Here is a 15338-nt window from a genome sequence, read left to right as displayed (position 1 = left end):
CAACATCGCCGGCACCGAAAAGGAAGAAGCAGCGTGTGGAGTGCAGACACTCCCCTGCACCATCGGTATGGGCAGGGTCGAGCATGGAGATGCACCAGACCCAACCCATTGAGTCTTCTCCAGTGCCTGCATCTCCGAGCAGGGAGCCTCCCCCGGCTCCTGGGAGTGGGAGAGTGCCCCTGCCGACGCCGTTGACACCGGAGGCTTTTCAGGTGGTAAGAGCCTTGTTGGCCTCGCCTACGCCACCTCTGCCCCTCCTCTGCCGAGGGAGAAAGGGCCGGTGTCACGGGGGAAACCCGCACTGGGTTCCCTTGAAGGGAAGAGATCCCTGGTGGAGATCCCTGGTATGGGAGGAAGATCTCCTGCTGGATGGCCTCCAGGGGTAGAGCAGAGACGTTCCCCCAGCCGTCACTTCAGGTTGGCGTCATCGAGCCGACCAGCTTCGACACAGGACACGAAGTCTCCCTCTCGGTGCCGACGTTGATCCCCTGCACCAGAGGCAGCACATGCCAGGAAGTGGCACCAGTCGAGGTCTGCCAGGCGGTGCTCGGACAGCTCCCGTTCCAGATCCCCGGCACCGAGGAGTTCCCCCGCACCGAGGTGGCGCAGAACCCAGTTGCCATCAGAGGACCCGGCACCGCGTAGTCCACAACGCGGAACCCGGTTACTGGAGTCTGGCTCGGCGTCAAGGAGTTTGGGGCGGCGCCGACCTCGGTCACCAAAAGGGTCTGCAGAACCACAAGGTAAGCGGCACCGGAAATCTTCGGTACCAAGACGATGCTCCGGTACCTCTAGCTCTTCAGAGTGCACCTCCGTTTGTTGGCACCGCTCGCAGCGATGGAGGCAGACCTCGTCGTCCTCCAGGTCGGAGGTGTCGAGAGGGTGGTCCATGTCACGGAAGGGAGCCTGGGACCGAGGACATGCATGGCACCGCTGGCCCAGTGACGTGAGGTCTCCCATGGAGGATAGTCATCGGGAGAGCCGACGCCCCCACAAAGCATCACAGCCTGTGGAGCAGTCAGTCCCAGGTTTGTCCCAGGGTCAATGGATGCAACAATGGCCTTATTGGGCACCATGGGGTACCCAGATGGGGCCAGGGCCCCAATCTATCCTGTCGTTGGGGGTGCACTCCATGCCTCAGGCACAGAAGAAGGCCCATAGACACCACTCCTTGGACGAGGAGTCAGGCCCCATGGAGGGACTCTCAACAGGTGCAACCCTTCGCCAGGAGGGGGCGCACCAGCAGGACGTGCCTCGGCAGTCTTCTTCCTCCTCACTTGATGAGGCAGTCTCCCGTGACCACTCGGCGCCACTGGAGGATTTCAGGGCGCACCAGGAGCTGCTGAAGAGGGTGGCCTCCAACTTGGGGCTGGAAGTGAAGGAGTTAGATGAGGCCGAAGATAGCCTCTTTAATGTGCTGGCGGCGGCCGTCCCAGCAAGAGTGGCCCTCCCAGTGCATGAAAGGGTCCTTAAAATTGTAAAGGTCCTGTGGCAAACCCCTTCCTCGGTTATCCCTATGTCAAAGGTGGCCAAGAAAAAGTATTATGTTCTGGCCAAAGGGTTTGAGTATTTGTTCACTAACCCCGCTCCTGGAACCGCCCTGGTGGTAGATGCAGCTAATCAGAGAGACAGGCAAGGTCAGCCAGGTTCCACTCCCAAGAACAAAGACAATAAAAAGCTGGATTTGTTTGGGAGAAAGGTTTATTCCACGGGAAGCCTGAAATTCAGGATTGCCAACCATCAGACCCTCCTGGCTAGATACAATTTCAATGTGTGGGACTCTCTCAGGCGATTCGCTGAGGCCCTGCCCCAGGACCATGCCGCAGACTTTAACACCATCGTGGAGGAAGGAACCACAGTGGCTAGGGCAGAGCTCCAGATGTCCTGTAATGTTGCTGACTCGGCAGGCAGGGCCACAGCCTCCGCCATCTTCATGAGAAGGTGCTCGTGGCTGCAATTCTCGGGCCTGTCCCAGGAGTTGCAGCAGTCGATTTAGGACCTCCCCTTTGATGGGTTGGCCCTATTCTCTAACCAGACCAATGCGAAGCTGCACGGTCTGGAGGACTCCAGGGCCACGCTTCACTCCCTGGGCCTGTACACGCACCAGTTTTCCAGGCGTCAGTCATGGCCCCAGGCGCAGCAACAGCCAAGGCCTCTGCCCAGGCCTTTTCGACCCTATAGAAATAGGGATAGGAATAGGGGGGTTAGGAGGAGAAACCATCCCCCCAGATCATCCTCAGCTCCCCAACAGGGCCCCCCTCCCCAGAGGTCGGGCAACCAGAGGAGACAATTTTGATGGTGTGCCCGAAGGTGGGGACCCGACTGCTCTCCTGGATCTGCCCCGCCCCTTCCTAAACAGGTTAAGGCCCTTCTATCCCGAATGGGCAAAGATCATTTCAGACCATTGGGTCCTTGGGATAGTCTCAGGGGGCTATGCCCTACAGTTTACAGCCACCCCCCACCAACAACCCTCCCACTCTGTCCCTCTCACAAGCAACTCCTCTTGCAGGAGGTGTACACCCTCCTCAACATAGGAGCGGTGGAAATGGTCCTTCAAGGCAGAAGGGGGAAAAGGGTTCCATTTGAGATACTTCCTCATCCCCAAGATGAAGAGGGGTCTGAGACCCATATTTGACCTGCGTCATCTAAACAAATATGTCAAATGACTCAGGTTTTGCATGGTCTCCCTAGCCTCCATAATCCCTTCCCTGGATCCAGGAGACTGGTGTGCTGCCCTCGACCTCAAGGACACATACTTCCATGTGTCTATCCTCCCCAGCTACAGGTATTTTCTCCATTTCATGGTGGCTGGCTCCCACTACCAGTTTACAGTCCTACCCTTTGGCCTCTCTTCGGCTCCAAGGGTATTCACCAAATGCATGGTGGTAGTGGCTGCCCAACTGAGACGAAAGGGTGTGTAAATTTTTCCTTACCTGGACAATTGGTTGATCAGGGGCAGGTCCAGGTTCCAAGTGCAGGGGAGCGTGACCCTCACTTGCTCCATGTGCAGCAGGCTGGGACTGCTCATAAACGAGCAGAAGTCCACACTAACCCCAGTGCAACACATAGAATTCATTGGGGCCACCCTGGACGCTTCCCAGGCCAGAGCCTGCCTGCCTCAGCCATGTTTCGAGGCAAGGTACTGCTGGCTGCTATTGAAAACTGCCCATTACTGGCATAAAACAAGTGCCATTTATGACTTCTGCTAAGGTCAATGCAGAAAAGACGGCGGCATTTTTGCACTCAAAATATTTCGCCATCGCTGAAAATCTGTTTTTTTACAAACCAAAACATCTTCAATTTAAACCTAAAATGAACAAGATTATCTGTACAGTGTGACAGGTGTGGCAGTCTCCTGGACAAACCTTGTTGAATTATGTTAACTCATGAGTGAATTGTTTAAGCATTTCAGGAACTCACTGTATTGAAAATGCAAATGTTATGTACTATTTTGGGATCATACGTAACTTGTCTAGGACAATGGTTCCCAACTTACGGTGTATGTCCCCCTGGGAGGAAACCAAAGATTACAGGGGGTTTGTAAGGCTTCAGTAATATTGAGGTCATTGATCCCCCCGAGTCCCACATTGGCAGGTACAGCTGTCCCAAGCCCCGTGCCGACCGGAAAGGAAGAGCAGCTCCCCCGAGACCTGTGCCAACTGGAGGGGAGGAATAGTCCCCCTTCCCCCCCAAGCCTCGCGCTGGCTGGGTGCATGGCCGGAGTGGAGCAGCCCCACGCTCGTGGGGGCCTGGAGCAGCCCTGGCCAACCCACCAGCGCCCATTGCCACCATTACCCTCTGTCTATAAGGGACTGAAAGAGGCAGGGCCACAAGGAGCGTGCAGTGGAGGCTGCACCACGGAAGTCATAGCTTCTTACTCAAGTAAGAGTAATTTATTATTATTATTTATGTAATTTAGTGTTATTATTATTATCATTATATGTGTTTAAGGCTGGTGATGGGGTGGATCGGGAGGGTTGGGGTGGGGCGTGTGTTTTATCTAGTGTTAACTAGTGGGGCTTTTACTCAAAAAGATTAAGAACCACTGGTCTAGGAGACATTACTAATGCAAAGCTTAGGTAATATTATGAGCTTCAAAGTACTCATTTAGACAACAGACTAATGCAAGAATTTATTGAGTCAGTTTCCTAGGAAATATTTAGGAGAACGGGAATGCAAAGGTCCTCCTCTGGACCTGATCTTTTGAAGCTTTGCCCTGGCGGGGGGACCTTTCTCTATGAATGATCTATTCCTAGGATCAAAAGGCCTAAGTGGCATAAAGGAGTAATGTGACGCTGCCAGACCAGGTGCCAGCTCAGAAGAAAGCCCCAGGTCAATTCACTTGTGTTTTGGTATAGATCAAAGTAATTGTTAAATGTATAAAAGTATATTTGGTGTTTAAACGTCATGAAAACTAATGCATTGTTTTCACTTATCTGTATCCTGTTATAATGTAACAGTGAACATTTACATGTGTATACCCCTATAACTAAAAGATCAAACCCATCAAAGGATAAAGAAGCTTTGTGGAATGCAAATGAAGAACTTTAACAGAAAAGTGCTAATTTCAAAGCAAGCGGTCATTGTGTGTGATGATTGGAGGTCAAAGACTCTAAATGCATTCCTCACTGTCCGTCATCAAAGGAAAAGCCCACATGGGTAGTGACCCCATCAGTTTGTTTTCTGTGAGGAAGAAGCTATAAGAATGGATTCAAAGAAAGCATCTTCATCTCAGGAGTGTTTGGATTCTAACAGGGTAGAATAACTGAACAAGAAGATGGAGATCCTTAGAGTTATTCTGAATAGCCCTGACAGACTTTGGGGAAACGGACAGGTTAATACATATCTGCTAGCATATGGAATTATAGGCCATGACTCACCTGTACATATATTTCACCTGCTTTTACCTCTCAATAACTCTCATTTCCTTTTCTTAGCTAATAAACCTTTAGTTAGTTCACTATAGAATTGGCTAGTGTTGTCTTTGGTGTAAGTTCTAGAGTACCAATTGATCAGGGGTAAGTGACTGGTTTGAGTGATCTTTTATCACAAAGTCCAGTTTGGCTGGGTGGCAAGAATGGCTGGAGTGCCTAAAGGGACTGTCTGTGACTCTGTGGTAAGACTGGTATAGTGATCTAGGAGTTCACATTTATTACTGCCTTGTTGAAATCTAACTATAGAATATATCAGCAGATTGGGGTGTGTGCCTTGAGGTAAGCCCTCACAGCCACTCCAGACAGCATGACAAGTAACTCACAGATTCATGGGGGTGTTTGTTCTGAGCTAAGAAAGTTATGAATATATAATCACAGGAAAACCTCTTGACAGGGCTTGAAAGGAACTGTGCAGCTTGGAAATACTGTGGTCAGGAGGGAGGGAGACACAGGTCTCGGCCCAAGAGATGACTAATGAAGCAGGAGCCGCGAATAGATGCCCTTGGTGGACCATGAAGGGTGAATACAGGTGAAGTTGCCTTGAATTATGACACAGTGACTAACTCATTCAGGCATGGAACTTCGGATGTGAAGCACAGTAGCCCAGGCCAGCCTGGTTCTAATGGTGGAAATCAAACTTTAGAACTAACCAGGCAGTTCTCACATGCACATATACAAAATGGGGAATAACTGACTAGGTGGTAGCACTGCTGAAAAGAGTCTGGGGATTAGATCACATGTGAGCTAATGGTGTGATACAGTTGCAAAAGCGGCTAATATCATTTTGGGATATATTAACAGAAGTGTTATATGGAAGAGATGGGAGGTAATTGTTCTGCTTTCTTTGGCAGTGGAAGGGCCTGAGCTGGAGTTCTGGGCACCACACTATAAGAAAAATAGGGACAAACTGGGGAATCCAGAGGTGATTGACAAAAATAAAAAAAGATTTAGAAAATGCGATGTATGAGAAAAGTTTAAAAAACCGGGGTATGTTTAGTCTAGAGAGAAGAAGACTGAGGGGGGACCAGATAACAGTCTTTGAATATGTTGAGGATTGTTATAAAGAGGATGGTGATCAATTGTTCTATGTGTACAGTGAAGATAGGACAAGAAATAAGGGGCTTAATCTGCAGCAAGGGAGATTTAGGTTAGGTATTAATAAAAACTTTCTAACTATAAAGGCAGTTAAGTACTGGAATGGCTTACCAAGGGAGCTTGTAGAATCCCTCTTTGGAGGTTTTTAAGAACAGGTTAGATAAATGCCTGTCAGGGATGGCCTAGGTATACTTGGCCCGGCCTCAGCACAGGAAGATTGACTAGGTGACCTTGAGGGCCCTTCCAACCCTACATTTCTATGATTCAATTGTCAGAATCATCTGGCAGAAACAACTAAAGGCAAGAGATTTATCTGGACCTGCTGTATGAAACTGAAGATTTAAAGCTGAATTTGGTACCTTATCAGCAAAGAAAAAAAAATCTCCAAAAGATGCAGTATTTGGGTTGAATTCTAGCTGGGGTTTCTGAGCCTAGCTCTGACTATATAAATATGTGCAATGCTGGCGACAGGCCAGTTATAATGTAATCAGTGGAAATCTTTATTTCCTTAAGCTATTCATGCACATTTTACAAGGAGAACATTTCAGTGACTAAACTGATTAATAAGGTTCTTTCTTTGAAGCATTGTGGAAAGTGATGCTGATATTTGAGTCACTAACACAATAACTAAAAGACCTCAGTGACTCACAAACCAACTCTAAACCCCTGTGAAAAGGAAATTATACTTTTCTTCATGTGGCGTTAAGGACTATCTAAACAGCATAAATAAGCGAATATATTACAGGGGAAGAAAAGGTGTGAAATATCTTATCTAAGAAGAAACCGAAGTGAGATAAACACAAACAGTTCATAACCAATATGTGTTTATTGTACATGATTTCAAAAGAGATCTGTTAGCGTATGTTCATTCTTGTGGTTACACAGATGCTAAAGGATGTGTGCAGTCTCCCCTTCATAGAAAAATGACTTTGGAACTTGTCCTAATACAATCAATACAAAATATCATGTTAACATTGCAATATCAGAGCCCACCCAGTCCATCGCCCATTGAAGTCCATGGCAAAGATCTTGCTAACTACACTGAATCTTTTCCCTCACTGGACATGGGGAATGAATTATCTCCGGGCAACATAATCCAAAACCTGGCTGCTATACATAGCTGGGCAGAGTCAGACTCCAGTCATGGGTGGGCAGAGTAGTTAGGCAACTACCACCTATACACCTCAGGATGACTGAAAAACTCTGGCAGGCTATATCATCTTATGAGCACCTATTAAGTTCTGTGTGAGCAGGATCTGACTTTACCACTATATGATAGCTTTTATGTTGATTCTGTCTTGTGAACATCACTCAAAAATAGTATTAAAAATAAAGATTTGTTTTTCACCAGAAATAGATGGTGCCTGGTGTAACTAAATCAAATAATTGGTTGGATTCTCTTAGGAATCATCATGCCAGAACTGACCAATGGTCCATCTAGCTTCTCAGTAGCTTAGAATTCTGTAGACTTGATAATTTAGAGGAAGACTGGGATCTGTGGGACTTGGGGGACAGACTCACTGGTTTCTCTGCATGTGAGGGGATGGGTCTTAGGAGGGTAAAGCTAACTGGAAGACTATAAAACAATTCTACTAGGTGAACATTGGCATTTTTTTCCTACTCTGTCCCATTTGTGGAGAAGTATAATAGCTCATATAGAATATCAACTCCTGCTCTTGCATGTTTGAGGAAAGCAGAGAAAGTGAAGGCTGTGAAATGAATACAACAAGTTCACCATTATTCATTCTTCTTCCATGGAAGAGGATGGACATTGGACTAGTTCATGCAGGGGACCTGGTGTCTGTTTACAACAAATCTATGTAGAGTCCCATAGACTGTGAACCAAATCAGAATATACGTTGGCACTGCAAAGATGTCTTATTGTGTAAGCATCCATGATTCAGGGCAAAGTAGGTAAAAATACTTGCCCAAAAGGTCCTCACTGAATAGTGCAATGAGGTTGAAATAAGTAAGCCTAGATAATAGTATCTGGGTGTAACTTAATGTTCTCAGTGTTATCTGCAACATACCCACTTGATGGAAGAGATAATGGGACAAGAGATAACAGAATAGAGAAAAATACATCTTGTTCTGTTATTTTTCTTCCTGTATATGCTTTGTGTTCCCATGGCACCCTGCTAAATTAACTCTATCAGAAGCAACTAGCACCGTTTGTCAGTTGCCGCTGTGCACCTTTGCCTCCTGATGGATTAATGCCACCAAACTTAATGCATGAAGAATTAACTCCTTTATTGCTTCTTATATCCCATCTAGGATTGGTGATAGGGTGCAGGCGTGCCAGGGGCATGTTAGCCCTTAAGGGAGCTGTACTGCTAGAGAAGAGAGGGATGCCAGATAGTGATGGAGAAGGGTCTGCTTTCTGTGTGACTAGTTCATCACTGGCAGGATGCCCATGCTCTATCTCTTTCTCCAGTGTAAGAATAACACTCTCCTTTGAGGGGAGAATGAGAAGACAGGGAGAACTTGCCCGTTGTGGTTACAGGGACCCACACTTGTGGGTAGGGAGCAGGTAATGGAGAAAAGATGAACAGAGCTTGATTTTCCTCAGCCTTGCACCCTGTTCTGTCATTTACACCCATCCAAAATGGATGTAAAGTGAGGACATCCTGATCTGGTAGCAATTTACTCCCACCTTGCACAGATGTAATTGACTATATGAGGTGCAAGGCAGTGGAGAATCAGAACCGTTATTTCCATAGTTGCTAATGCAGCACGTGCTGGCCCAAATAGATTCTTTCACCACACCAGTGAGCCACGTGAGGTTCTTCTGCTGAAAGCTACTCTGTAAACGTGGTTTCATGGGGGCTGTTGGGTTCCAATGCTGATAGCAGAGGACGAGGGAGGATTCCACTGCTGATGGCAGAGGATGCAGGATGGATAAAGCACAACAACCAATATGATTGCAAGCAGAATCGTTTATTCCATCTTATTCTCCAGCTTATATACCTTTTTATCATCTTTGCATACAATGGTCACACAATTGCTGATTGGCTATTATATGATTTCACCTACTTCACACGGGAACAGCTTACATATTACTGGTAGCTTCTTAGCTCACACAACTATCTTGTTTACGACCTTGAATACTTTCTACTATCTAGTGGATGGCGGCCAAGTCCCGGGAACTCGCCGCCAGTGAGGCGCCTGAGTGAAAGTGGCCACCTTCCAGCTCCCTGTAGGCAGCCTCACTTGACCCGGTGTCCAGCACCAGGCCTGCTGTAAGTGTCCACTAGGTAGCCATCAGGTCAGGGTACGAATAATACACTCCCACATCTCCCCCCTTTCTTTTAAATAGGCGCTCAACAAAACACTCCAGACTACCTTGCAATAAGCGAATAAAACAGGGGACACAAATAAACAAAAGAAATACAATCCCCACAACAATAATGCCTATATAAAAAAAAAAAAAACAAGCCAAAAGGGCCAGCCAAAGCTACTAAGCCACTCCCAAAAGGGATTAACATTTCGCGTGATCTTATGCATATTATCAGCAAGGCATTGCAATAAAGCATAAACAAAATATAAATGATCTAATAAATTCATACAACACATGCCTTCAAAATCCTCACAACTGTGTCCCTGTGCCAACAAAAAAAATCGATAGCTGCATGATTCTGCAGCCGTTAGGTCAGCATATGGATAATATACCCCCACAGCTCCCCCTTACTTTTACACTTCCCAGCATGTGGTCAGCGTGAGACCCTGAAGACATGCTTTTTTACATATTTATACAAACAAGACAAAAAAATTACATATACATAAATTTTTGATACTTATAGGTATATTCAAAATATTACTACTATTACCATTAACTTATACATTTCTATTTTAAAAAATATACATAACAGATAACATATGAACAAAAAATTTCTACTTTTCTATTAAAGTTGTCTGATCTCTCCCTCAGAAGGCTATATGACTACTTAAAACTAGTTGGCCCTCTCCTTACCCTGTCTCTGACCCTGGCAAAAAATCAAACACTATGGGAAAAGGAAGGGGGGTGATTTCAGCAAAAGGCAGAACACTCAAAAAACTAAGATAAAGTGACTATAATCAAGCAGACAATTATTTTCCTTCAATCTCCCCTTTGAGCCATACTGTAATACCAGTGTGGCTCACTTATAAACCTGAGCTAGCTTTTGCTTAAATTTAATAATTTCAGCTTAAGTTAACATTTGCACGACAGGCACTCTGGCCTTAACAAACCAACTAAAAACAGAGCAAACAGAGGGCAAAGTACCCAAACACTAAAAACAACAACAGGTAAAAATAACAATAAAACAAATTATACACACAAACAATTACTTAAGCCAGAATAAATTTGGTAGCCATAAAATTAAGGCATAAAATAAATCTGTGAAACCCCATGAAATATCATCTTGGAAAATGGTATGGAATAATGATGCGATTTGTAAAATGTCATGTGCATTAAATTAGTAGTTCTTTTAGTAATTTTGACTGAATTGTCCATATTCAAATGATTTAAATCAGATTGTCTATTAGCCTGCAGCAATTAATTACAATTGATTATTTACATATTTACAGACCAATTATTTGGAAGAAGGGCCTGTTTTTTCTTCAGAAGGCTGCAAAAAAAAAATTCAAAAATTTTTTTTTTTTTTTTTTTTTTTTTTGTTTTTCCTATAACACTTTTCACACTTTTAACTGTCCCTCCAAACTTTGTAGTGTTAACTTCTTAATCTTTTACTACATGGTGTTTAACACAATCAGAACCATGGGTATACCTTCTTCAAAATGCAAGGGAACTTGACTGCAAATCCAACAGTTAGACACATTGAAATCTGTTTGTAATTGATTAATTAATTATAAAGATGTGTCTGTATAGTCCAAGAAGCATTGTCTTTTATGGTTTAGTTGCTTGGGTTGTAATTGTACCTCAAAGTCATCAGGTTGTTGGTCTTCTTCCCCATGGACCTTGGGGATTTCCTCGACAGGTGTACCGTTAATCAGGAACTTGGATCAAAATAAAGTCATCCAGATAAGGCCAATACAGAACATCCAAAAGATCACTAGCCATACCCATTTAGGGAACCAGTGATCTGGGGAGTTTTTAAGTCTTTGGTGGTAGGGATGACATCGTGGTATATCCTCTTCGCTCTGGAGTGGTTTCAAATCCTCTTCGCTCTGGAGTGGTTTCAAATCCTCTTCGCTCTGGAGTGGTTTTAAATCCTTTTCGCTCTGGAGTGGCAAATCCTTTTCTTGAGCAGGGGAGAGGTTACAAGCACTTGCACCCTGTTCCACTGACCTTGTCATTACAGGTGCAGAGGTTCTTTTACAGTGTCAGGCATGTATTCAGGACTGGTAACCTTGGCACTTTACAACAGTGTTGGTGGTGAGAAATACCTGGAGTGGGCCTTTCCAACGCAGTTTCAGGGCTGTCTTTCTTGGTGGACTTTTACGTGAATCCAATCACTGGGCTGTAGATCATGACATGCTTTTTGAGGGTCTTGGGGAAGGGCTTCTTGGACCTGTGAACGAAAAGCCTTAACACACTTCATTAATGCTTGACAATAAGTCAAATCAATTTCATCAGCTAAATTAATATCCATTAGGTGAGTTGATACTGGTAGAGAGCTAGAAAGCCTCACGGGTCAGCCCATTAGGATTTTGTGTGGTAAGAGTTCAGTCTTTCTATTACATGATGATTTTATACTTATAAGGGCTAAAGGCAGGGCATCTGGCCATTTGAGGCTGGTTTCATGACAAATTTTGGCTAGTTTATTTTTTCAGAACACCATTCTGTCTTTTCACTGCCCCTGCAGACTGAGGGTGATGTGGGCAATAAAAGTTCTGTTGGATATCAAGAGCCTTGCAAACTTCTTTTATAACTTGACCTGTTACTGTTGGTAGACAGAGGGATCCCAAAGCAAGGGATAAATTCCTTCACAAGCCTTTTGCTGACTATAATAGTGTCAGCCTTTGCACATGGGTAAACTTTTACCCATTCAAAAATAAACATACAATTACTAATACATATTAGACTGGACCAATATAAACACAAAACAACATAAATATGGCCTAAAATGCAGAAAGGACTGCAGCCTTAACAGCAGAGTCTATTACAACATACCAATAAACTAAACATTTAACAACAACAATAATAAAAAATAACTATACAACATTTATAAAGCAGCAACATAAAATTCATTTAATATGGAAGCCTCCCAAAGTGGGGAAGCCTTTTTGTTTTTAGAGTTAACCATAATTATGGACAACACCAAAGGCATAATGGGAATCATTAACAAATTTACCTTCGGTCAGGATACAAACTGTAGTTACAGGAAAAAAATTAGCTTCTTGATCAGGGTTCACAGAAGGGAAAGGGTTACTTTTAATTACCTCATGTTAAGAACAAACAGCATAATCAGCCACAAGAATACCTTTAAAATTTCTTTGACAGGAGCCAATAACATAGAAAATCAATTTTGGGTTCTACAAAGGGTGGATAACAATGAGGCAGGATCAAAAACTGGACATCGGGTGAGTATAATATGACCTGCAAACAACAAAAGAATTTTATATTTTGTTAAACAAATATGAGGTACAAAAATAATAAGTGGAGAACCAAAAATCAAAGTTTCCGAGGTTTTACCCAAGGCAGCTACAGCTGCAATGGCACGGAGACAAGGTGGAAGCCCTGCAGCTACAGGGTCCATGGCATTACTGTAACAGGCAATGATCTTATACTTATCCCCACACAATCTTACACAAAGCAATAAATATTTTCCAGGTTTTCTAACAGGAAAAATTGGGGTGTTTTAGAGGATTCAAATAGGCACAATAATTCCTTGTTTAAGGAGAGATGTAATTACAGGACATATTCCTTTTGTATGCTGGATATTTCAAAATCCTGTCCCTATTCAAGAAATACAGCCAAAATAGAATTTTCATTTTCACAAGGAAAATAACAAATTAATCCCATCTGGTAAACAATAAATAGTACAATCAAATTTTACAATATAAATGTCTACCTACCAGGTTAACTGAAAAATAAAAACTTAAAAGAAAAGCATGCTAATTAGAAATAGATCTCAAAGAAACAGATAGTGGTTTAGACACTAGATGCGGCATTAATTGGTTTACATTCTTCCTTGATAAGGGAATAGAGAAAACTCCTAAACTTTTAAGGTGGATCTGCTGACTTCAGTGTCTAGAAAGTGTTTATAAAACATTTTACTGGTTTTCCATCAATAAAACAAAACACATAAAAACCTGATTAATCTATTAACAAAAAGGGTGCATTAATAAAGTTACCATTTCCCAGGCTGTCCTAATATAAAGGTTGAGTCTGGTCTCGGGGAGGAGGTGGTGGTGGCCCAAATGTCCACTCCGACTGGCCAGATCGTCTTGGACATTCTGCTTTCCAGTGTCCCAACTGTCCACAATAGTGGCAGGAGGAATCTCCTGGGGCCAAAAAGGTACCACGTCCTACTCCCCAACCCCGGCCTCAACCTCTCTATATACTCTTTATCTAAATTTTCACTTTTTCCTTTTTGGAGTCCTTTAGACTCCTTACCCGGGACTTATGCAGTCTTTCTTTAGAGTTTTCACCCTGTTTGCATTTTATCTTTGGCCCCCCTTTCTCCTTTTGGCCATAAACCATGTTGTTCGAACCAAAATGCTTAAGGGCCCGATCCTTATTTTTTACAATTTCCCATTATGTTTACCCACTCCCTCCCCCTCTCTCAAAGGTTTTTAGAAACAAGAGAAGAGAAACGGAGAGAGAGATAAGGAGAGAGAAACAGAGAAGAAAAAGAAAGGAAAAAAAAATCTCCTCTCTCTCTCTTGAAACACTTAAGGTAGCACCTAATTACAAACAGTTTTTAAGATCCTTTTCACACACTTATTATACCACATAAGAGAAGTCTGACTGCCACTCAGTACTTCTGTACTTCTTCAGAGAAACCTGCCACTTAGTATTTCTTTCATTTCCCATGGTAGAGGTCTCTTTAGGAGTCTTATTTTCCTATGTGCCAGTATTTATCACACGCTTTGGCCGTCACCGACCAATCTCCTCGCGGAGGTATGGAACTGCGGTCCAGGTCTCCACACTCACTTCGTTCCCTACTGGCAATACATGAGGCGTCTCATTTCCCACTTGAAATATTTCTCTCACTGCCGCTTGTACCCCCGCTTCAGCCGCAAGGTTCTTCACCATCCTCCTTGCCTTATTCCAGGTCTGACTTAAGGCAAAGGCTTCCTTGTTGCCATGGGCTACCGACTCCCATAGGTCGGAGCCCAAGTATTCCCAGACAGTCTTATCAAATACAGTACTTGATTTTACAAAAAATCCCCTTCTTAGTTCCCACTTCAATAAGCAAGATAATTTATCCGGGGACACCTTTTCCCCTTGGCGCTCCGCGATACATATAAAAAATTCAAGCACCGTTTTTTCTTCAGCTGATGCAGCGTTTCCCATACTTAATTAATTAGCCGCTCACCTTTGAGCTCAAACACGTCCCTCTCGGACGACCACGCCTCTGGACGACCACGTCTCTCTCGGACGACCACGTCTCTGGGCGAACACGTCTGCCTCTGGGCGACCACGCCTGCCTCTGGGCGACCACGCACCACGCTCTGGGCGACCACGCCTGCCTCTGGGCGACCACGCCTGCCTCTCTGGGCGACCACACCTGCCTCTGGGCGACCACGCCTCCTCTCTGGGCGACCACGCCTGCCTCTGGGCAACCAGGAGCTGCCTTCACCGCAGTATCTCCTGTGAGCTCATACACGTCCCTCTTGGACGACCAGGAGCTGCGTCCAGCGCAGTACCTCCTGCAGCGGCTATAACTCCCGCGTTTCTTCTCCCTGCCCGACGCACAATCCAATCCACTTGAATTGCTATCACGTCGGGGTCACCATTTGTTGGGTTCCAATGCTGATAGCAGAGGACGAGGGAGGATTCCACTGCTGATGGCAGAGGATGCGGGACGGATAAAGCACAACAACCAATATGATTGCAAGCAGAATCGTTTATTCCATCTTGTTCTCCAGCTTATATACCTTTTTATCATCTTTGCATACAATGGTCACACAATTGCTGATTGGCTATTATATGATTTCACCTACTTCACACGGGAACAGCTTACATATTACTGGTAGCTTCTTAGCTCACACAACTATCTTGTTTACGACCTTGAATACTTTCTACTATCTAGTGGATGGCGGCCAAGTCCCGGGAACTCGCCGCCAGTGAGGCGCCTGAGTGAAAGTGGCCACCTTCCAGCTCCCTGTAGGCAGCCTCACTTGACCCGGTGTCCAGCACCA

The 15338-nt window shown here is 44.6% G+C and overlaps 1 long non-coding RNA gene across 1 annotated transcript; it reads right to left on the bottom strand.

Annotated features, from left to right (window-relative positions):
• Positions 1 to 8947: 8947 nt before the first annotated feature.
• On the bottom strand, positions 8948 to 14629 carry LOC137151451 (uncharacterized). The gene is made up of 2 exons (XR_010919268.1): positions 14513 to 14629; positions 8948 to 12567 (listed from the first exon to the last, which is right to left on the bottom strand). It is a non-coding gene; the product is annotated as an uncharacterized lncRNA (long non-coding RNA).
• Positions 14630 to 15338: the final 709 nt, after the last annotated feature.

The sequence above is a fragment of the Emydura macquarii genome, unplaced genomic scaffold, assembly GCF_026122565.2.
Source record: "Emydura macquarii macquarii isolate MOO-44397 ecotype Brisbane River unplaced genomic scaffold, CSIRO-AGI_Emac_v2 contig_1070, whole genome shotgun sequence".
Lineage (NCBI taxonomy): Eukaryota > Metazoa > Chordata > Testudines > Chelidae > Emydura > Emydura macquarii.
Note: the sequence above shows the minus strand (reverse complement) of the source record. Positions and strands in the feature narration are given on the sequence as shown.